Source organism: Lepus europaeus, chromosome 8 (assembly GCF_033115175.1).
Source record: "Lepus europaeus isolate LE1 chromosome 8, mLepTim1.pri, whole genome shotgun sequence".
In the NCBI taxonomy this organism is placed as follows: Eukaryota; Metazoa; Chordata; class Mammalia; order Lagomorpha; family Leporidae; genus Lepus; species Lepus europaeus.
The window spans coordinates 61818709-61842497 of NC_084834.1; the positions used below are offsets into that span (position 1 = coordinate 61818709).

Here is a 23789-nt window from a genome sequence, read left to right on the forward strand (position 1 = left end):
GTCAGTATGTAAGATTTAAGAAATAGTCTCTTTGTTTGTCTCCTTTTTGTAATCCATTAAGATTGCTACTCCTGGTCATCCCACTGCTCATGATGAGGATATGCATTTAAAAGTGAGAAACTTTTCTTCTGAACCTGTATTCAGCAGAAGAGTTTCCCCTTTTTACTTTTCCCAGATTCTCATTAGCGAACATTTCAATCTACTTCTCCTTGTGCAAAATGCAAGCATTTGTGTACACATACACATACACATTCACACACACACACACACACACCTGACAAGCATGATGCACTTCCCCACTCTCAGTTCTCATCTCTTCATCATGCGTAATTGCTTCCTGAAACTCAAAGCATCAGAATGTACACCCATCTCTTTTATATCCCTGATGAATTCTTGTCAATGGGCTAAGACAACTACATAAAATCTTGGATGAGGAACATCTTCAGGGTGTTATTAATTTTCCTTTCAGATTCTGAAACATAAAATTAGACAAATACAACTCAGGAAATTGTCCATTCTATTTATTTAAATATTTAAATTTTAAGCTTGTCTATTCTATTTATTTATTTATTCTGAGATTTTCTCTATCTGGCAGAACAAAAGAAATTAATACAATCAAGTTTTCCATTCCATTCATATTCCTCTGCCTGTCAGAAGCATATGCTTAAAGAATTGCAGAGCTGATAAAATTGAAAGGGTTATTGACTCCAAACCCCTTATTTCACACATGAAGAATCAAAGCCTCAAAGAAGTTAAAGGACTTTTCAAGGTCACATAAAAATTTAATCCCAGAAATTTCTCAGGGAATTGCCTTTCTTACATCAATTCATACATTTATACTTGCAGAATTTTCTTAATAAACTATCAAAATGGTTTGTCAATATTTTATATGACTAAATAATTATGTTTTTAAGAGAAGTTAAAACAGTATAAAGTGACAAATTATTTCAGTCGTTAAACAGCTTGTTACCAAAAAAAAAAAATACTGTGCTACTGTGCCATAACAAAATTCAATTTTAGGGTATGTTGAGCTTATGAAATGCTAAATTACAAGATAATTTAGATAATTTTGAATTATCCCAGGCTTTATTTGTTTTACTTGCTTCAAAGTGAAACAGAATAAAGTCTACATTTCAATTCTGTTCAAATCTGTATCAGTGACACTAACATTTCAATCACACATTGTAACACTGGAAAACCACAGATATCATGTGGCCACAACTACTGGTTTGACAAGTACAGAGGCACACTTACCCTGAAGGATGCATTCCAAGACCCCCAGTGGGTACACGAAAATGCAGAATGGCAGCAAACTCTGCATGTACTAAATTCTCTTCTGTACGTGTACACCTAGGATATGGCTTAATTTATGAATTAGGCACAGTAAGATTTAACAATAATAATAAAATAAAGTGATTACAGCAATATATTATAATACAAGCTATCTAAACAGCATGGATTATTAGTATCTGTTATTTTCTGTTTGATATCTTTGGACTGCCATTGACTACAAGCAATTGAAAGGAGAAAAACAAAATTGTGGATAATAGAAAACTACTGTAAATGGTTGTCATTTTAAGACAGATGAGAATACTAAGGTAGGATAAATGTGCTGATACTAAAAAGGATGAAAAGAATGGACAAGATAATTCTACGGGGCTTTTATATGGAACCATTATAAATAGCAAACATGTCTTAATTAGGCAATTTGTCATTTTAACAATGCAGTTCCGCGTTAAGGTTACTATTAAGGATTCTCTTTTTAGCCACTCTTAAAATACTATGGACAGCTGGCGCCGTGGCTCAACAGGCTAATCCTCCACCTAGCGGCGCCGGCACACCGGGTTCTAGTCCCGGTCGGGGCGCCGGATTCTCTTCCGGTTGCCACTCTTCCAGGCAAGCTCTCTGCTGTGGCCAGGGAGTGCAGTGGAGGATGGCCTAAGTGGTTGGGTCCTGCACCCCATGGGAGACCAGGAGAAGCACCTGGCTCCTGCCTTCGGACCAGCGCGGTGCGCTGGCCGCAGTGTGCCAGCCGCGGCGGCCATTGGAGGGTGAACCAATGGCAAAAGGAAGACCTTTCTCTCTGTCTCTCTCTCTCTCTCTCACTGTCCACTCTGCCTGTCAAAAAAAAAAAAAAAAAGTAAAAAAAAAATACTATGGATAACATAGACCCTATTTATGAGATGCAAAAATTAATTTCATATTCACTAAAGTTCAACAATACAAAAAATAAAGAGATAAAACTGGAGAATATATAATGTGGAAGTATAAAATATTTGTTCAAATAAAGCTAATAATTATTTCAATAATAAATCTGAATAAGATAAAAAAATAACATCAGGTTAATTGTGAAAATGATCTATGCTAACACATGGTGAAGTTTGCAGAATTCCCTGCACATATAAAAATTAGCAGGAATTATACCAGCTAAATTATTAGATACTATGAATTAAGAAATTGGTTAAATATTTTAGATGCATTGTCTTCTATGATTTAAGCTGTTTTGTTTTTCCAAGTGCATTTACAAAGAAGTTGACTTAAGAGGCTGAGCAACTTGGAACTTTTCAGAGCTGAGAGCTAGCAAAAAGCCTTGCCAGGAATTGAAGCCTTGTTGTCTGACTCCAAAGCCCCCTCTGCACTATTATGCTATACAGCAGAATCACATCACAGACAATCAGTAAATTCAAATATTCCTTCTCTTTCTCTAATCTAATAATTACATATAGTGTAGAAATCTTACAAATATGCCATTTACAAAATCTTTACTAAAGAATAATTTACTGAAATTATTTGATAGATTTGGAAATACCATAAGATCAAGTGATTTATGTGTGTTTTAAATGAGAATTTATATATATATACATTTATAATTTAAATATATATTATAAATACATGTACATATATATGTGGCTTTTGTATAAATACTGTATCTTTTAGAAAAAAGCTTACCAAGGAAATGAAAGAAAATATAATACATGCATACATACAAAAGTGAAACCTTCAAACCAAAAGAACAAGATAGAGAAGGAAGATAGGCGAGAGAACAGAAATACCATCTCCAAGAAATTAGATACAGCTGAATGGTAGAATTAATACATTTTTAAAAATTTTCATTATGTATTAAAAATTCAATATTTATTTTCTAGAAATTTTCTTATGAAAATTTTAATTCTTTCAATACTGCCTTTCCTGCATTAAAAATAAAGGGTTATGGAACATTTTGATAATTTATGTTATCTGCAATAAACCCTGAAGAATCTTGTAGCAAACTCTAACAAAAGATAATTTGTAATTACTTGAAGAAAATTAAATATGTAAAAAATTAATGAGCTCCATTGGAGAGTAGCAAAAGCTAAAAATAAAAATACATTTAAAAAAATAAAATTATGCAAAGTAGGAATGAATAGTGTTCCAAACTTTAGAATGGAAATCTAGAAGCTTTTCTTAATTTGTTTTTAAATTATATAACTGGCATATATGAAAGAATGTACTAATACTCTAAATAATATTAACAGTAGTATAATAACCAGAATATATCAAGAGAGAAGAAACTCCTCAACAACAAAAGAAACAACCCAGTTAAGAAATGGACAAAGCACTTAAACAGATATTTTTCAAAAGAGGAAATCCAAATGGCCAACAGACGCATGAAAAAATGTTCAGGATCACTTAGCCTTCAGGGAAACGCAAATCAAAACCACAATAAGGTTTCACCTCATCCCAGTGAAGTGACTTTCATATGGAAATCAACAAACAACAAATGCTAAGGAAGCTGTGAGGAAAAAGGCACACTAATCCACTGTTGGTGGTAATGCAAACTGGTAAACCCACTATGGAAGTCAGTTTGGAGATAACTCAGAAATCTGAATATAGCCCAGCCATATGACCCAGCCATCCTGCTCCTCGGGATTTACCCAAAGGAAATTAAATCATCAAATAAAAGAGCTATCTTTACCTCCATGTTTATTGTAGCTCAATTCCCAATAACTAAGACATGGACTCAACCTAAATGCCCATCAACCGAAGACTGTATAAAGAAATTATGGGATATGTACCCTATGGAACACTACACAGCAATTAAAAAATGAAATATAGTCATTTGCTTCAAAATGGAAGAATCTGGAAAAAGTCATACTGAGTGAAATAAGTCAATCCCAAAGGGACAAATATCATATGTTCTCCCTGATCTGTGGCAACTTAGTACCTAAATGGAAACCTGTAAAAGTGAAACTGACACTATGAGAAACAATGACTTGATCAGCCTTTGTCTTGACTGTCAAGGAACAGCTTACTGTTTTATTCTTTTTAGTATTTTCTTTTTCTACTAATACTATTGGTTGGACACTTTACTAAACACAGAAATATTCTTAGGCGTTTAAATTCCATTGAAAATTGATCCCTGTAAAAAATAATAGAGGGAATAAGAGAGGGAAGAAATGTACAGTTCAGAATATGTTCACATGGACTTACTCCTAAGGGTAAAGCTAATAATTTGCCATGGGACTCCAAATTCCATTAAGATGGTAGACACTAATGCCATCTAACATATTAAAGTGATCTTATTTTTTTCTTTTCTTTTTTCTTTTTTTTCTTTGACAGGTAGAGTTATGCCACGGACCGGCTCTCGCGGAGACACCGACCGAGGGAGAACGAGGGGCGAAGGCTCTTAGGACCCGCGTAGCAGAGTTATAGACAGTAAGAGAAAGACAGAGAGAAAGGTCTCCGTCCGCTGGTTCACTCCTTTAATGGCTGCTGTGGCTGGCACTGTGCCAATCCGAAGCCAGGAGCCAGGTGCTTCCTCCCAGTCTCCCATGTGGGTGCAGGGACCCAAGCGCTTGGGCCATTCTCCACTGCCCTCCTGGACCACAGAAGAAAGCTGGACTGGAAGAGGAGCAACCGGGATTAGAACCTGAGGTGCCAGCGCCACAGGCAGAAGATTAGCCAAGTGAGCCACGGTGCTGGCTAAAGTGATCTTATTAAGTTTGTAACTGATCATCATATAGATAGGATTAAGTGTCAAAGGGATCAAATAAATGAGACCAAGTGCCTGCTAATAACAATATATAGAATTAGAAAGGAGAGAATGATCCTACGTGGGAAGCAGGCCATCTGGCAGACTCATAGAATGACAAATGCCCTAAATAGCACTCTGACCTCAGAATCAGCCCTTAAGGCATTTAGATTTGGCTGAAAAGCCCATGAAAGCATTTCAGGCATGAAAAGCTAAGACACTTTGGCAAAAAATGTTCTACTTGGGGATCCCTATGATTGAGATCCCAATAGAAAGAAGGGGCCATCAAGGAAGGCTGTACTTTTTCTCTAAAGGGAAGAGAGAAATTCCAATTTGTGTATGGCCCTCTATACATACTGATGGGGTTTGTGGACCCCGAAGTCTTCCATAGCCTTGGCAGCTAATGACAAGAGCCTTAGATGATCACTGATGTCATAAATCAGAGTGTCAGTTTTTAATCCAATAACAGGAGTCACTTGCTCCACATGTAGCACCTCTGTCCTTAATGAGTTGTACAATGAGAATTAATGGTAAAACTTGTCTTCACAGGACTTTATACTTTGTGTATCTGTGTCTGTTCAAGTGTTGAAATCTTTACTTAGTATAGAGTTGATCTACTATATATAAAGAGAATTAAAAATGAATCTTAATGAAGAATGGGATGGTAGAGGGAGTAGGAGGTATAACCGTTTGAGGGTGGGAGGGTAGGTATGGGGGGAAGAACTGCTATATTCCAAAGGCTTTATGTATGAATTTTATATTTATTAAATAAAAGCATTTGAAAAATCAAATACATAAGTAAATCTTAAAAAAAATTATAGCAGCCCCAACTCCAGAATTCTCAAAGCAGTTCCCATGATACAGCAAACCAAAATATAAATTACAGAAAATTAGGTATCCCTGGCTTGGTAATAGAAAAAGATAGGGGAACAAAGAAGCCCTATCCTTTCTATGTCTCTCGTATCCTTAAGCCATAGATACTCACGACTCTACTAAGTATGAATACTATTAGAATAGTAATAGTCAAAAACTGACCTTAAGAGACATTATCATCCTTCAAAGATCCTTATGATTCAAAATAGCACAAAACTCAGCACCTCTTTCATTTAAAAAAAAAAAAAAACTGGAGAAATTTGCAAGAAAAGACTAAAATATTCTTAGAGCTGTGTGGTAAGCAGGTCTTAATCCTTCCACATAGTTGGATACTCTCACATGCACAGGAGATCACTGGCAACTCCATTACTCATTCTCCATCTGGATCTTCTTAGATCTTACAGGAGACTGAGTGGTTCTGTTTCTATGACTGTAGTGGTAACCTGGGGACTGGAGCAGGATCTGGGCTGTGGACCTTGAGAATTGCTTCAGGATGTCTGGGACTCTTTTTTTTAAGATTTATTTAATATTTTAGCAGAGAGCTGGATTGGAAGTGGAGCAGAGGAGACCTGAACTGGTTCCCATATAGGATGCCGGCACTGTAGGTGGCAGCTTTATCCGCTACCCCACAGCACGGGTCCCCATCTGGGACTCTTGCTAGGATGCAGTTCACAGGGAGGGGAGAGGCTTCTCTGTTAGGGAAACTGATTCCCACTGCATCTGCAAGCAGCTTAGGAGAGCGACTCTCCATAGCTTCCAGTAATCTGGTGATGGACTCTTTCCAGCCTCTCATCTTTCTCTTCCTTCTCTTCACTGGACTCCACGTCATCCATGTCCTTTTTAGAACACTAACTCGAGGCTCCAGTGGCTCAGCTCCCTGCAGCATCTAGCCTTTCTGTAGCCGAGGCAGAATGTTATCACAGATGCTCTCACTGTGCAGTAGTTATCAGTAAAGTCGACTATCTGCATTCGTTCAAACTCCTTCTCTTTTCAGCTCTGTCTCTTAATTTTTCGACAGTTGTTATGCAAAGGCTCCAAGTACTTGGAACAATCTTTCACTGTACCTGGCAGCCTCATGTAAGGTGCCCACAACATATGAACATACTTGAAATCTTCATTTTTGATAAACTCTACAACAATATCCTTCACAGGTTGAATTTGAAGCACCTTCAGGTTATGCACAGAAAGTGACTTGGTTTTATGTTTCCACCATAGATACACCATTCATAAACCTTAACTCCATGGCTTTATCAAGCACCAGATCAGCTGGAGGCCAAAAAAATTCTCTTTCCATGACTTGGGCTCACAGATTCAAGTCAGATCCATGTGCACCCTTCACAGTAGGGTTTGCCATTTTAGAACACCTTCAGTACTACTTCAGTCATGGCCTTTAGACCAGCAATATAAGTTAAAACTTTATTATGGTCAGAAGTTTCCACTGTTTTCTTGGTGGATTATTAAATTCCTGGTAAAAATTTACTGAATAAAAAATCAAGATGCATTTACTGAGACAAGTTATGCTGTTTCTAAACTCTAGCTCTAAGAGTGTTATCTGTTAATCTGGAAATAAGTCACTATGAGTAGATACAGCTTTCTTACCTAACCTTTCCTACTAGAAGTTTTTTTTTTCTTTTAATATATATTTTGTCATTACAATGTGTGATAAACATAGCACAGTATTAATATTTTCAACAAAATACATACTAGAAATTTGAAATAACTTGATTAAAGTGCCTACAAATAGTTTGTAATAGTAGTGTATCAGATGAAATTTAATCAAAGAACAATTAAATATATTGAGTTTCATAGTTACTCTGAAAAATAACATTTCACTTTCATTGGCAATATTCAATTAATAAAATTAGCAAGATAATCATAAACAATTTTTAATATCACTCATTTTCTCTTAGCTTCTTTTCTTCCATGTATATTTATAACATATAGAACATTATACTGGATTTTGGATACTGCCTTTGTATGGTTCCAGTCAGTTCCACTCTTTCCTCCAATTGACTAAACCACAAGTAAACAAAACTTAAAATCGAAGTTTGTGTATTTAATAGACATAAAGGAATGTAATTTAACTCATTTAAAGATTATAATCTTTGTTAGAATTTGAGATATTTTATACAATAATTCATGCCAGAAGGTGGCACCAAAAGACTCAGCTTCAAAATCTCTTTATTAAGAAGTGCATAAGCTCATTCTATATTTGGATTTCTAAATGCAGGATAATAGCATTGCAAATGTGGATTAAGATGATAAAGACAATGCATCCGTTTTATGGTTGTATGTACATTGGGAAGAAATGTCTTTTTTGTATTCATACATGGCATTACAGAAATAATTCCAACAGTATGATCATTTTTGCAAATATATATGTATTTATGAGCCCCTTAAAATGGATCCGTTTAGATAGTTACATAAGATTCCACATCCCAAGAAAAAGTGTCCTGTCCACTTCTCATCGAAGTACCTTTCTGATGCCTTATGATTTATTACTATGCCATGAAGTTGGGCATTTTAGTTTCTTTACTTGAAAATTAGATCTAATTTCACATTATGTGCAAATTCCCAAGTCCATCTCATCAGTGTTATAAATGATATTGCTAATTTTTATTTGTTTTTCTTTGGGGCAGCGGTTAAGATCCATTATTGGAGCAAGTTCCAACATTAGAATGAGTTTAAATTATATTGGGTCATTTAGTAATTACATTGGGTTATTGTGTGATTTTGGGTAACTGGAAAAATTATCTTTCTATCTCCACTGCTATCTCTTTCTCTCTAAATTTGATTTTTTTTCATTTTATTTATTTGACAAGCAGAGTGGACAGTGAGACAGAGACAGAGAGAAAAGTCTTCCTTTTCCGTTGGTTCAACCCCCAGTGGTCACTGCGGCCAGCACTCTGTGGCCAGCACACTTCACTGATCTGAAGCCAGAAGCTAGGTGCTTCCTCCTGGTCTCCCATGGAGGTGCAGGGGGCCATCCTCCACTGAACTCCTGGGCCATAGCAGGGAGCTGGACTGGAAGAGGAGCAACCAGGACAGAATCTGGTGCCCCGACTGGGACTAGAACCAGGGGTGCTGGCGTCACAGGTGGAGGATTAGCCTATTGAGCCGCGGCACCAGCTCTAAATTTGAATTTTAAAGTTACCTTGTAATATGGGTTCAGTGAACTAAATTAAAATATACACAATAAGTGCTCAAGGGAATTCCTGGCAATTTCTAAGTACTCAGGATAATAAAATCTATCAATAATATAACTTCAAAAATAGCTTTGGCATCCAAGAGTTATCATGATGTATTCCCTTAAACTTACACATTCAAATGACAAAACTCCTTGACTAAGAATCATAGCAGGAAATGTCTGATTAACTTAGAATAGAAATCTCCACTGAATTTTAGCTTTTCAAGCAGATTGTTATAAACACTAAGGTTTAACTATTGTAACTCACTTCAACAAGGAACTTTTTGAAGATATTTATATATGAGCATTTCTTCATAAAATAGACACTCAGAAAATATATGATTAAAATAAATAATCAATTATAATACTTACAAATATTTTAGAACTACCCAATTTATTTTAAGTAGAGTAGAAGAAAATTTTTTCAAAGAAATATTACTTATTAATGAGTTTCATTTATGAAATGAGTGATATTGTAATTAAGTAGTAATATATATAACTATATATGCATATATTAATATATATTACTATGGAAACATGACATGTTTATACTTGGAGCACAAACAATTCTGATAAAATAGATATACAAGATTCTATTTCATTTTCTAGGTAAAATTGCAGCTATTCTAAATAATGAAAATCATAACTAAACCCCAGAGCTTTCTTAATTAACCACTATTTGAAAAAGAAAGGCCTATAGATGGCTCCATAAAGACATATCTTAAAAATAATAAAATTTAGGTAAGAGAAAAGAACAAAATATATTATCATTACAAAATATCCAAAGAATTATTTCTATAGCAAGAGCACAATGATTTATCTTACGCGAGGTATAATCTCTTCACTCTTTCTCTCTGAGAAATTTCTATATTCAACACACTTTATTACCATACCACAGAAAACCATAGGTCATTGTTTATTATTGCATTATTATAAATCAGGGTTATAATCTATATGATTTTATTTGTAAAACAATACGATTTGAATTGGATTTAGGCTAATCTCAAGAAGTATAGAGATTCAACTCAGATAAATATTCCAAATTTCATGGACTTTTGAAATCTTGCAATGGGCACATCATTCTGCTATGTTCCCTGTTGTAAATAACAAGAGGCTTTCACACTTGCACATATAATTGTTTGGAATACATTTTTGTATTATCTGTTAGATGTTTTGTGTGTCATCATAGTTTCATAACTTTCTTCATATATTACCAATCAGCACTTCCTCTATTTCTGTATTATACTTGTTCTCTTAATAGTGAGTTTTTTGGGAGATTTATATCTCAACAACTGCCATTTCATTCACCATGTATGTAGCTGTAATCTTAACACAACTGCAGAAAGTTTTTAAGGTTTTTCCGTTGAAGTTATTTTCAAAATAAAATGTGTCCTGCTTTTCTAATAAATTTCTAATGTTTGTCTTAGATGATAGATTCCTAAGGTCCTAGTTGGATGTTATTTGTTATATAGTGTTCTTGTTTCATTCTTACTTAAAAAAATCAAAATATTATGTTAATATAAATCATGTGTAGGGATTTCCTAGGTGCAGAGACATGTAATAAGTTTTAAATGAACAAATGCCAATTTGCACAACTGTTACATTAAATAGAGATACTTAACCCCATTTAATAGATTAAACCATGTAAAATAGAATGAATGGATTTAATAACAGAAAGATAATGAGAAAATAGGCAAAGAATTTAGGATTATAACCGTGTAATATCAAAAGAGAAATAATAGCATTAAAATACCTTGATCTAGAAAGCGTTAGTTTATTCTCTTTCCAAATACATATTCTTGTTTATGAATTTGGTTTATAAAGGAGGTATCTTAATACTGTTCTCTAGTTTGTTCTACATTTACTATGGGGGTTCAAATAGTCATAGACCTTTTATAATCATGCTCTATGTAAAACTGAAAGGAGGAGCAGAAGAAAAGGAAACAGTGCATTAAGATATTTAGTTAGATAATCTGACATAATAATCCGTAATATTATTTGTAAGTCAGACCTAAAGAGTTGTATAGTGGCTGCATTGCAGTGTGGTAGATAAAGCCACTATCTGCAACACCAGAACTCAGCGTCTTGGCTGCTCCACTTGGAATCCAGCTCTCTGATGACGTGCCTGGGAAAGCAGCAGAGAATGGTCCAAGTCCATGGGATTGTGCACACAAGCACTTGTTAAACTAACCTCCTCACCCAACCTGAAATGATAGGCCAATGTGACAAACGGTAGGCCTATCTGTTACAAATTATTCTTTATCAGTTGCCTTAAATATTGCATTTATTGATGGTTAAGGTTTTATCCACTTTTTGTATTCTATCAACTCAAATTTTATATAGTTTACTTAAGATGAACTAAATTCATAAAATGTTCAATTGAAAATACAGAACAACTGCATCCCTTCAAAATATTCTCATGTCCTTTTCCTGTGTAACCTTCCCTGTGTACCGTAGCAACATAAGAAAACAAATAACCTCATTTGAAATACACTTACCAAAAAGAAAAACCATAGGAATGAGCAACAAATGCATGAATATACTATCAAGTTTTTGGATCATCAGATAAATGCAAATAAAAATAAAATAAAATGCATGTTTGAATTGCCAGAATGAAAACAAGTAATGATCCCAGAGTTGGAGATAATGAGGAATAAATGGAATGCGTTAGCCATTTCAATATTGTGGATATTTAAATATGTCAAATTACTTTTCTATCTATCCCATCTATGAATTATGTGTCACATGTCTAGTCATATTTCTGGAAAAAATAATTTTACTTTTGTCATTCAGGTATATAGTCTGAAGGAAAAGCTTAAAATCAACCATGTTTTGCTGTTTGCCTTTGTCTTTTTATTTGAAAAGTTTTTTATATGAAATTACAAGGCAACTAAAAGGGTATACCAAGGTGTATTTAAGCGTAAATCAGATAGTTTCATAGATAGTAGATGCCAAAATAGTAATACAATGAAACTTACCCTACTCTGAGAGGAAGAAAGTCAAGGAGTGTCTTAGTTGTTGTTTTTGTTTAAGATTTATTTATTAGCAAGGCAGAGTCACAGAGAGATAAGGAGAGACAGAGATCTTCCATCCTCTGGTTGACTCCCCATGTGGCTGCAACACAAATGCTGGGCTAGGCCTAATCCAGGAGCCAGGAGCTCTACACAGGTCTCCCACGTGGCTATATAGGCCCAAGCACTTGAGCCATCCTCAGCTGCTTTCCCAGCCACATTAGAAGGGAACTTCACTTCTTCTATTTAAAAATATAACTCTTCAGTTGTAATTTATTACCCATTTGTTTTTTCCTTAATGGAAGTTAATGTTTAGCTTCACATATTATTCATGACTTCTGAAATTTGTCAGTCTTGACTCTTTGCCTTTTTATATACATAATCAATCCAAGTTTCTAAAATGCATGCTGAGATTTAGACAAAGATTGGATTAAATGAGTAAAATAATTTTGAGTAATATTTCTGCAGTATTAACCTACAATCAATGAAAATGGTATAGACTCAACTTAGATAACTTTTCTTTAATAGTGATTTGTAGTTTTCTCTGAAAAAAAATGACTATCATGTTTTGAGACTATGGGAACAACATATGTCAATGTTAAACTCAATAACTTTATTTTTATTCTTGTCATTGCTGTAAATTAGTTCAATGTCATGGGAACTTTTAAATTTTGTAAATAACTAGAGGCTCTGACCAATACATTTTTCAAAGAAGTTCTGGCCCACACTCATTCCTACAGATATCTTAAGAGGCCACAGTTTATACAGAATTGTACCAAATTACCCAAATTGATATACTAACTCACAGAAATATGTATCTTTATTTTAAAATTATATTTCAAGTGTTCTCCTATCAAAAACATTTAAGAACACTTATTTTTTTTTCCTGATGTCTAATGTCATCCTGACTGCTTACAAATACAAACTGGATGACACATGCTAAAGTAAGGTATGTATGTACTCTATATCTAGGACCAAAGACCCAAATAGGAAACACTCAGCATCTGAACGATGAATCCGAGTTAACTGCCATTGAATGTTCCGTATTTAACAATTAATTGTGAGCATGTGCTCATCGCTTTTTTTTTAATACCACTTTTTCCTTATTTACTTTTACTTTGCTTTTTTTTTAAAATTTTTTTATTTTTGACAGGCAGAGTGGATAGTGAGAGAGAGAGAGACAGAGAGAAAGGTCTTCCTTTCTGCCGTTGGTTCACCCTCCAATGGCCGCTGCAGCCAGCGCATCTCGCTGATCCGAAGCCAGGAGCCAGGTGCTTCTTCTGGTCTCCTATGCGGGTGCAGGGCCCAAGGACTTGGGCCATCCTCCATTGCCTTCCCGGGCCATAGCAGAGAGCTGGCCTGGAAGAGGGGCAACCAGGATAGAATCCGGCGCCCCAACCGGGACTAGAACCCGTTGTGCCGGCGCCGCAAGGTGGAGGATTAGCATGTTAAGCCACGGCGCCGGCCTTTTACTTTGCTTTTAAACTCAGTAATCAACATTTTATAAGCATGGTATTCTCAAATTTGTTTAATTTTTCAAAGATCATTTCAAAAGCTGGAAAAATTTTGTTGTAAAAATCCTCACTGATAAAAAAAAGCCTCTATCTAATTTTCCAACCATTAACTATGGTAAACTATATACACAAGAACACTTAATGCAAAGACCAAGAGTAAGATGGTAGTTGTTCCTTTATTTTTCTTTCTCAATATTGAGTCTTGTTAAGAATTAATATTGCTTATAGCCTGGTCTGTACTCTTGTGGAACAGTGATTTCTCTACTTACTACCTGTTGAATTATTTATATACTGGAGTGTTAAAATTATGATCATAAAGCAAATTGAAAGTATGTCATGGACAGACTCTGTGGCACAGCAGGTTAAGCCTCTTTCTGCAGCGCCGGCATGCCTTATGGGCACTAGTTTGAGTCCCGGGTGTTCCACTGCTGATTCAACTCCATGCCTGTGGTCTAGAAAGGCAGCAGAGGATGGCCCTAGTGCTTGGGCCCATGCACCCCTGTGGAAGACCCCTAAAAAGCCCCTGGCTGGTGGCATCTGCTTATCCCAGTCATCATTGCAGGCATTTTAGGAATGAATCAGCAGATAGAAGATCTCGCTTTCTACCCTACCACCCCATACCTCTGTCTTTTGAAAGAAAGAAAGAGAAAGTCATGAACATTAAAAGAAAAATATGAAAATGGGAAAAGGAGAAGGAAGGAGGATGGGTGAAATGTAGAGCATAGGGTGGTAAATATCATTATGCTCTTAAAACTGTATATGAAGTACATGAAATTTGCTCCCTTTAAATAAATTTTAAAAAATTATAACAATTAAATAATGAATTTTATGGACCCAATTGTATGCTAAAAGCATCACCCCAGAAACATCTTTAAAAATGATTTATGTGTTTATTTATTTGAAAGGAAGAGCATTAGAAAAGACACATGTGAGAGAGAGGGACAGAGTTTCTTAGATCTGCTGGTTCACTCCCCAAATGGCCACAAAACCCAGTCTGGGCCAGAAGGCAGGAACTCCATCTCAATCTCCCACATGAGTTAAGGGACCCAAACATATGAGCCATCACCCACTGCCTTCCCTGCACTTAGCCTTCCCTGCTTATTCAGAGCCTAGCAACTGGGACTCAAAGCAGCACTCTAATATGGGATGCCTAACTAGTTGCACCACAAAAATGGTTCTCCTCATTAATTTCTTACAAATACATCCCATATTTAATATTTTCACTTACCACTAAGTTTCTGGCACATAATTCTCTATGTGTGCAATAATTATTTCTAGCATTAATGATGATGATCACCACCAGCATTACCACTCCCTTTTACATGTCTATCACTTGTATCATACGGATGAATGACAGAATTGAGAGGGTAACTTGCTTAAGGCCACAAACTTGAAGAGATTGAAAACATGGATTCCAAAACCACATTTGTGACTCCATAGTATGCTACAATTACTATGAATATTCTTACCACAGCTGTTTTCTAATGTGAATGTCAAAAGTCAGACCTAAAACCAATTACTTTTATGCCTGAGGCTTAAGTAAGGAAGTGATGCCCATGGAGATTAATAAAACAACTAATTGTACATTCATTATACTGAAGTATCTATTGTTCAGTCATCATTTCTAGGATTTTTAAAAATTGCAGAGGAAGAAAATACAAAACGCAAACACACATGCATGCACATTACATACACATGTACATATATAAGTATATATACATATTGATTTAGAAAGAGATTATAGAGCAAGAAACAAAGTAATGAATCTGAAAAATTAAAATTGATAATTACTTTATGATTTCTAGGAGTTATATTCTTGAGGGAAGTGAAATGAATAAGCTTTAGTAAGTAGAAAAACACTTTCAACAAAGGAAAACATTTGGAATTTTGTCAGATGAGTGATTAAAATCCTGGACATTCCATTGGTGAATATGTATCTACTTGAAAGTTTCTTTAGTACATAAAGAACACCAGAAAATACCTTTGCTCACATATAAGAAAATTAAACTAAATTAAATTATGAATGTGAGGAGATGACTGACCAATTAATAAGATAGAATTTTGTAAATAAAGGAGCAATTGGAATAAAGCAGAGATTATAAGTGTTGTTAAGTTAATAGATATCTTCTTCAAATAAAATAAGGAATATTTTAGATAATATTCATGCCTTCATTCAACAAATATTTAATAGTAATTGCAAGTAGAGAAATAGCTTTGTTATGAAGAAAATTGCTTTCGTAGGAAAATTTTAAGTTCATATTATGCAGGAGAATATGTACATGCATATCATCCTGTGGTTAAGATAAACCACTCAGTATGTGATTAATATGCATGAGAGAGCTGTAACCAGAACTCATGGCGTTCAGGTCGAAGTTACAGAGTGTTCAATCTTCCCACTGTTATTTCTTTCTAACCATGTTACTCCTTTAACTTCACAAAAGGATGGCAATCCAATCATTTTTTAGAAACTTAATTGTCTTTATTTTATTTTTTTGCCAAAGAAACATAAGTACAATTTTAGGAATATAGTGATTCCTCACACCGTACCTACTCTCCCGCCTCAATTCCCACCCTTCCTCTGCTCTCTCCCATTCCCAGTCCCATTCTCCACTAAGATCCATTTTCAATTAATTTTATACAAGGAAGAACAACTAAGTAAAGATTTCAACAATTTGCACAAAAAGAAAAAACATAAAAGAAGATGTTCCCCAATAGTTGAGATAAGGGCTATTCAAAGTCATTGTATCTTGAAATTCAATTCACTGTTTTTTGTTGTTGTTGTTTTAGTAATTTAATTAACTTTAAAAAGCACCCAAGAATGATACACCTTTTGTGAGCACTTAGATACAATTAAAATACAATTCATTAAAGACAGAGGTTCTGCATGGGAACTTAGTGCACAGTGACTCTTGTTGTAATTTAACAATTAAAACGCTTATGTATGAGGTCAGTGATCACCCAAGTCTCTTGACATGAGCTGCCTAGGCTATGGAAGCCTTTTGAATCCACAAACTCCTTTCAGTATTTAGATAAGGCCATAATCAAAGTAGAATTTCTCTCCTCCCTGTCATCAGAGAAAAGTACCTCTTTCTTTGATGACCACTTCTTACCACTAGGGTCTCACCCACTGAGGTTCTTCATGTAGGACATTTTTTGCCACAGAGTTTTGGCTTTCCATACCTGAAATGCTCTTGTGGGCTTTTCAGCCAAACCAGAATGCCTGAAGGACTCTGAGGTCAAAGTCTAACTTAAAGCAATTGTCATTCTATGAGTCTGACTTGTAGATTGCTTCTAAGGTTGGAGCATTCATTCTTTTTTAATTCTATCTATTATTATTACCAGGCACTTAATCCTACCCATATGATCATTTTGACACTTAAGTTAATACAGCTTTTTTCTTATTATTTTTTCATAACTCTTTACTTAACATAGAGTTATACATATGTATCTAAAGTCAATTAAAATAGATCTCAGTAAAAAAAATAAGAGAGAGAACAAGAGAGGAGGAAGAGGAGTGGGAGTAGGAATTGGAGGGCAGGCATGGTAGGAAGAATCAGCATGTTCCTAAAGTCGTAATTATTAAGTGCATGAAGTTTTTAACTGTAAAGCTGTATAGTTCTACATACATTCCTAAGGACTTACTTCTAAGGGTACAATTTAGAAACATGCCATGGGACCCCACTTCCCCATAAGCTGGGTGGTAAAAATACCATCCAATCACTTTTAATTTTTGCGAAAGCTAACAAATAATTTCAAGGATTGGATGCTTAAAAGTATATATTTCTGCATAATTTAAGGATTAAAACTTCACTATAGCATGTGGCCACCAAGTTTATTGGAAAGAATTTGCCTACAAGGAATCTTAAATTTGAATACAAGGATACTTTAAAGTGGGTAGAAATCGTGGGAATAAAGAGTTGCCCAAAACAATTTGCAGAATTAATGCAATACCAATCATTGTGATACCATCATATGAGACATTCTTCACATATCTATAAAAAAGTGATCAAAAAAATCATATGGAAATAAAAGAGAACCTAATAACACCTAAAGCAACATTAAAAAATAACAACCACACAAAGCCAAATTTCAAGACATAAATAATCAAAGTACCCTGGTTCTCCACAAAAATAGACATATGGACCAATGGAAAAGAAAATAGAGCAACATAAATTAATCCATACATCCACAAACAGCAAATCATTGATGAGCATACTAAAACAACTCCCTGTAGAAAGGACAGTTTTTTGATTAATAGTGTTGGGGAAATTGGATCTCCACATGGAACATGTCTCCTATCTTAAACTGTACACAAAACTCAACTCACAATGGATCATGTATCTAAACCTAAGACCTAACATCATCAAATTACTAGAAGAAAACATATGGGAAACATTCCAAGACATTGGCCCAGGCAAAGACGTCTTGGATAAGACCCTAGAAGGACGTGTAATAAAAGCAAAAATAGATAACTTGGATTTCATCAAGCTTTGAAGCTTCTACACAACAAAGGAAATACTCAACAAAGTAAAAATATTTACAAACTATACAACTAATAAAGGATTAATATCCAGCATCTACAAAAAACTAAAAAAAAAAAAAAAAAAAAAAAAAAACCAGCAAAACCATCTAGTTAGGAAATGTGTAAAGGATAGGAGCAGTCATATTTCAAAGGATGACTTTCTTTTTCTTTTTTTTTCTTTTTTTTTTTATGACAGGCAGAGTGGATAGTGAGAGAGAGACAGAGAAAAAGGTCTTCCTTTTGCCGTTGGTTCACCCTCCAATGGCCACTGCAACCGGCGCATCTCGCCGATCCAAAGCCAGGAGCCAGGTGCTTCTCCTGGTCTCCCACACGGGTGCAGGGCCCAAGGACTTGGGCCATCCTCCACTGCCTTCCCGGGCCATAGGAGAGAGCTGGCCTAGAAGAGGGGCAACCAGGAATCCGGCGCCCCGACCAGGACTAGAACCCGGTATGCTGGCGCCGCAAGGTGGAGGATTAGCCTGTTAAGCCACGGCGCCGTCCAAAGGATGATTTTCAATTAGCCAACAGACACATGAAAAAATGCTCAGGATCACTAGCCAAAGATGTCTAAGATCGCTATATGAAAATTACAAAACACTAATGAAAGAAATAGAAAAAGACATTAAAAATGGATAAATCTTCCACAATCATGGATTGGAAGATTAACAATATCAAAATGTCCATAATAAAAAAGCAATTTGCAAATTCAATGCAATTACAATCAAAATACCAATGAGATCCTTTGTGGATCTAGAAAACATAATGCTAAAATTCATGTGGAATTACAGGGCTGGTGCTATGACACAGTGGGTTAACGCTGTGGCCTGAAGCGCCAGCATCCCATATGGGTGCCAGTTCTAGTCCCAGCTGCTCCTCTTCCAATCCAGCTCTCTGCTATGGCCTGGGATAGCAGTAAAAGGTGGCCCAAGTCCTTAGGCTCCTGCACCCATGTGGAAGACTAGGAAGAAGCTCCTGGCTCCTGGCTTCAGATTGGCACAGTTCTAGCCATTCCAGCCGGTTGGGGAGTGAACCAGTGGATGGAAGATCCCTCTCTGTCTCTACCAGTCTCAGTAACTCTGTTTTTCAAATAAAATAAAAATATTTTTAAAAAAATTCATATGGAATTACAAGAGACCTCCAATAGCTAAACCTATCTTATACAACAACAAATAAAAGCTGGAGGCATCATTATACTTGATTTTATACTACAGGGCAGTTATAATCAAAAATGCCTGCTACTGGCACAAAAACATATTTGTAGACCATTGGAACAGAATAGAAGCTCCAGAAATTAATCCATGAACCTACAACCAACTTATCCTTTTTTTTTTCCTTTTTTTTTTTTTTCTGATAGGCAGAGTTGGACAGTGAGAGAGAGAGAGCCAGAGAGAAAAGTCTTCCATTTTTCCTTGGTTCACCCCTCAAAGTGGCCGACACGGCTGGCGCTGTGCCAATCCGAAGCCAGGAGCCAGATGCTTCCTCCTGGTCTCCCATGAGGGGGGACATCCTCCACTGCATTCCCGGGCCACAGCAGAGAGCTGGATAGGAAGAGGAGCAACCAGCAGAATCTGGAGCCCCAACTGGGACTAGAACCCGAGGTGCCAGCACCGCAGGCAGAGGACTAGCCAAGTGAGCTACGGTGCCGGCCCAACTTATCTTTGACAAAGGAGTAGCTAAAATCAAGCCCTGGAGCAAAGACAGTTTCTTTAACAAATGGTGCTAGGGAAACTGGATCTCCAAGTGCAAAATATGAATCTAGACAAGTGTTTTAAACCTTTCAGAAAAATCCATTCAAAATGGAAAAAAAACCTAAATCTATGACCCTATACCATCAAATTATTACAGAACATTGCGGAAACTCTGCAAGACGTTAGCATAGGCAAAGATTTCTTGGAAAAGTCTAGAAAGCAAAGGCAATCAAAGCCAAAGTTGACAATTGTGATTACATCAAGCTGAGAAGCTTCTGCATTGCAAAAGAAACACTCAGCAACATGAAGAGGCAACTGACAGAATGGGAGAAAATATTTGCAAAATATGCAACTGATAAAGGATTAACATCCAGCATATATAAAGAGCTCAAGAGGCAGGCACAATGGCTCACTTGGCTAATCCTCTGCCTGTGGCGCAGGCACCCTGGGTTCTAGTCCCGGTTGGGATGCTGGATTCTGTCCTGGTTGCTCCTCTTCCAGTCCAGTTCTCTGCTGTGGCCTGGGAAGGCAGTGGAGGATGGCCATGTCCTTGGGCCCTGCACCAGCATGGGAGACGAGGAGGAAGTGCTTGGCTCCTGGCTTCAGATCAGTGCAGTGTGCCAGCCGCAGTGAGCTGGCCATAGCAGCCATTTGGGAGGTGAACCTACGGAAGGAAGACCTTTCTCTCTCTCTCTCTCTCTCTCTCTCTCTCTCTCTCTCTCTCTCTCTCTCTCACTGTCTAACTCTGACTGTCAAAAAAAGGAAGTCAAGAAATACAATGACAACAAAACAAACAATCCCATTAACGAATAGTCAAAAGATTGAATAGGCATTTTTCAAGAGAGGAATGGCCAACAGACACCTGAGAAAATTCTCAGCTTCACTAGTCATCAGGGAAATGCAAATCAAAACCACAATGAGGTTTCCCCTCACTTCAATTAGAATGGATCTCATACAGAAATCAACAAATGACTAATGTTGGTGAGGATGTGGGGAAAAGGGTACCCTGTCAAATTTTGGTGGGAATGTTACCTGGTGCAGCCATCATTGAAGAAAGTATGGAGATACTTCAAAAATCTGAATATAGACCTACCAGAGGATCCAGCCACCCTACTCCAAAAATTTCACCAAACCAAAAGAAGTCAGTATATGAAAGAGTTATTTGTACCCCCATGTTCATTACAGCATGTTTTAAATGACCTTATTTATATATACTTATGTCTTAAATAGTTTGCATATATAAAATGAAATATTATTGTAAAGGGCTAATGTTTAATATGTCATTTATAATTTAAGTAGGCTTTTTGGTGGCCACGTTTTACTCCCATCATGTTTTTGTTTTATTTATTTTTTATAATTTAGGTTGTCAGAAATATTTATGTATTAAAATTAAGTAGAAGTTAGCACATTTTATACACATTCAAGACTCTGATGAGACAACAGGATACATATAAACCAAGTTTTCAGTTCTGAAGAAGCTAGAAATAGTGGTAAATTGCCTTCATAATAGGATTAGAATCCAATGATACTAACAAGCTAGAAGCAAAAAAAAAAGAAAAAAATAGAAGAGTCAAAGATAAATAACTTAACTACACAAAGGAGCAGTATTACATAACTAAATGTTCCCTCTTGTAAAGGAAATTATGTTTAGCAGCAGATTTTATATCTATCTATTATCGATCGATCTATCATCTATCTATTGATCCATCCATCTATGTACATATATTGCATAAAATATCTGTTTATAGTATAAAAAGATTTCCTTCTAAGATAAGCATCTCAAAAATTACTATGGGATTTTACACTGGACACAATATTTAAGTTGCCACCGGGAAGGCCAGCACCCCATATCAGTGCACCTAGGTCCAAATCCTGGCTTGGCTCCTGATCCAAATTCCTGCTAATCCACACTCTGTGGGGCAGCAAGTGATGGCAAAAGTACTTGCATCCCTTCCACTTATGTAGAAGTCCATCTCCTGGCTTTGGTCTGACTTTCTCTGACTATTGCAGGCAGTTAGGGTGTGGACAGGAGTATTAAAAATCTCTCTCCCTGTATCTTTCTCTCTGTCTCTCTGACTTTCAACTAAAATTAAAATATGTACATAAAATGTTTTAAAATATAATAGTGCTATAAAACTCCAAATATTCACCACTTAAATTAAAAATTTTAGGGGCCAGAGTGTGGCATAGCAGGTAAAGCCACTGCCTGCGACAATAGCATTCCATATGGGCTGTTGCTCCGCTTCCAGTCCACCTCCCTGCTGATGGCCTAGAGAAAGCAGCAGAAGATGTCCACATTTTTTGTGTCCTGGCCACTCACAAGAGAGACCTGGAAAAAACCTCCAGCTCCTGACTTCAGCCTGGACCTGCGCTGGCTCTTGCAGCTATCTGGGGAGTGAATGAGCAGGTAGAAGATCTCTCTGTGTGTCTCTTTCTCTCTCTGTAACTCCTCAGTCTTTCAAATAAATAAATAATTTTAAAAAATAGATAAATATTATCCATATTCATGCACTTTTATTCCTATAAATGTCTGTATTCCTTTACCCAATATAATCATTTCCCTATGAACAGCATTTTTATTATCATTATTACAAAAATAAAAATAATAGGTAATGGTGAAGTTATGGATGAATGTCTGTTAATTTCTTGATTTTGAAGATATAATAAAGGAACCATATGAGGGGAAATTTGAAAAATTCTCAGAGGAATAGTAACTATAGATGGGATGAACTAGAAAGTCATGATATAAAACCTATCTATTTTTGGAATATTCTATTTGATCCAGATATTTTGATGTCTGTTTATTTTAATGTGAAAAAACTACAGTATATATTAGAATAGTACCTCTCTATTTTTTACATACTGTTAACTAAACTTAACAGACAAAAATCCCAGAGTAAATCCCTTGTCAAACACAAGAATATTTCATGTTTCCCATTTCTTACCTCTTTCTGTGTGCACAATATGTAAACATCAGCGTTCATCTCATAATTGTGTACTTTCATTCCAAAACATAATTAACAATTGCCAAGATCTAAAAATGATGTTTTCCCTTAAGAAATTACTGTGATAGAATCAACCACACTTTTACAGCAAAAATGCAAAATAGACAATGAAGGATTATAAGATGTTTATAAAAAGTAATCATTTACACAGAGAAATAATTTTAAATCTTTCACAAATTATGTTAGTCTCAATGTAACTATGTACACATTAAACTTTCTACTCAATAATATTTTAATTTCTGTTCAAATCACTAAATACCAATAGTAGGTCTTATTCCCATGATATCTACTTCCCATCATTGGAGCTTTACTATTATTATCTATATTTCTACAAAGAACCTTGATAACAGATAAGGAAAAGAATGAGAGAGTTGTCCCATATAATAAATGGTGAAATTTAGTTAACTTCAGTCCCTTGGAGGACTCATTGGAAACTCCATACTTAGACCTATATGTTCAAAAATTGAAATATTTATAATACATCAATGATTAATAGTTGTTGGCAGCTTCTATGGGTATGGTTTTGACATAAAAGTGTCCTAAATATAACCACAATTTTAAGTATGTATCCCAGATAGATTCTGTGCTTCAACAATCTCACTAACAGGTGTCAGGATCTTTCCATCTGTCAGCCCTCATCTTCAGTACTTCAATTTATACCACAAGATTAATAACAGAGTACTAACCACTAATTCAAAATCACACCAAGAAGAATAAGGAAAAGGGTAAGGATAAGAATTTGCTAGCTAATTATCACTCTTCCTCAAAGACACAGCTAAAGACTATAATATGTACTTGACTACTTGGCAAAGAGAAAGTAAGGAAGGAAAAAAAAAGGAAAATATGAAAGGGCTTATCTTAATAGCCAAATATCCTCCTATCACTACTTCTACCAAAATAGTTTTACTAAAGGAAAAGAATAGAATGGGTTTTCAATAGGTAATTAGCGATCTCTGCCAAATTTTCCATGAAGAGAAA

The 23789-nt window shown here is 35.7% G+C and overlaps 1 pseudogene; it reads right to left on the reverse strand.

The window, feature by feature from the left end:
• Positions 1-6615: 6615 nt before the first annotated feature.
• The window catches only part of LOC133765281 (pre-mRNA-splicing factor 38A-like), an 86071-nt pseudogene continuing 68897 nt past the window's right edge, over positions 6616-23789 (reverse strand).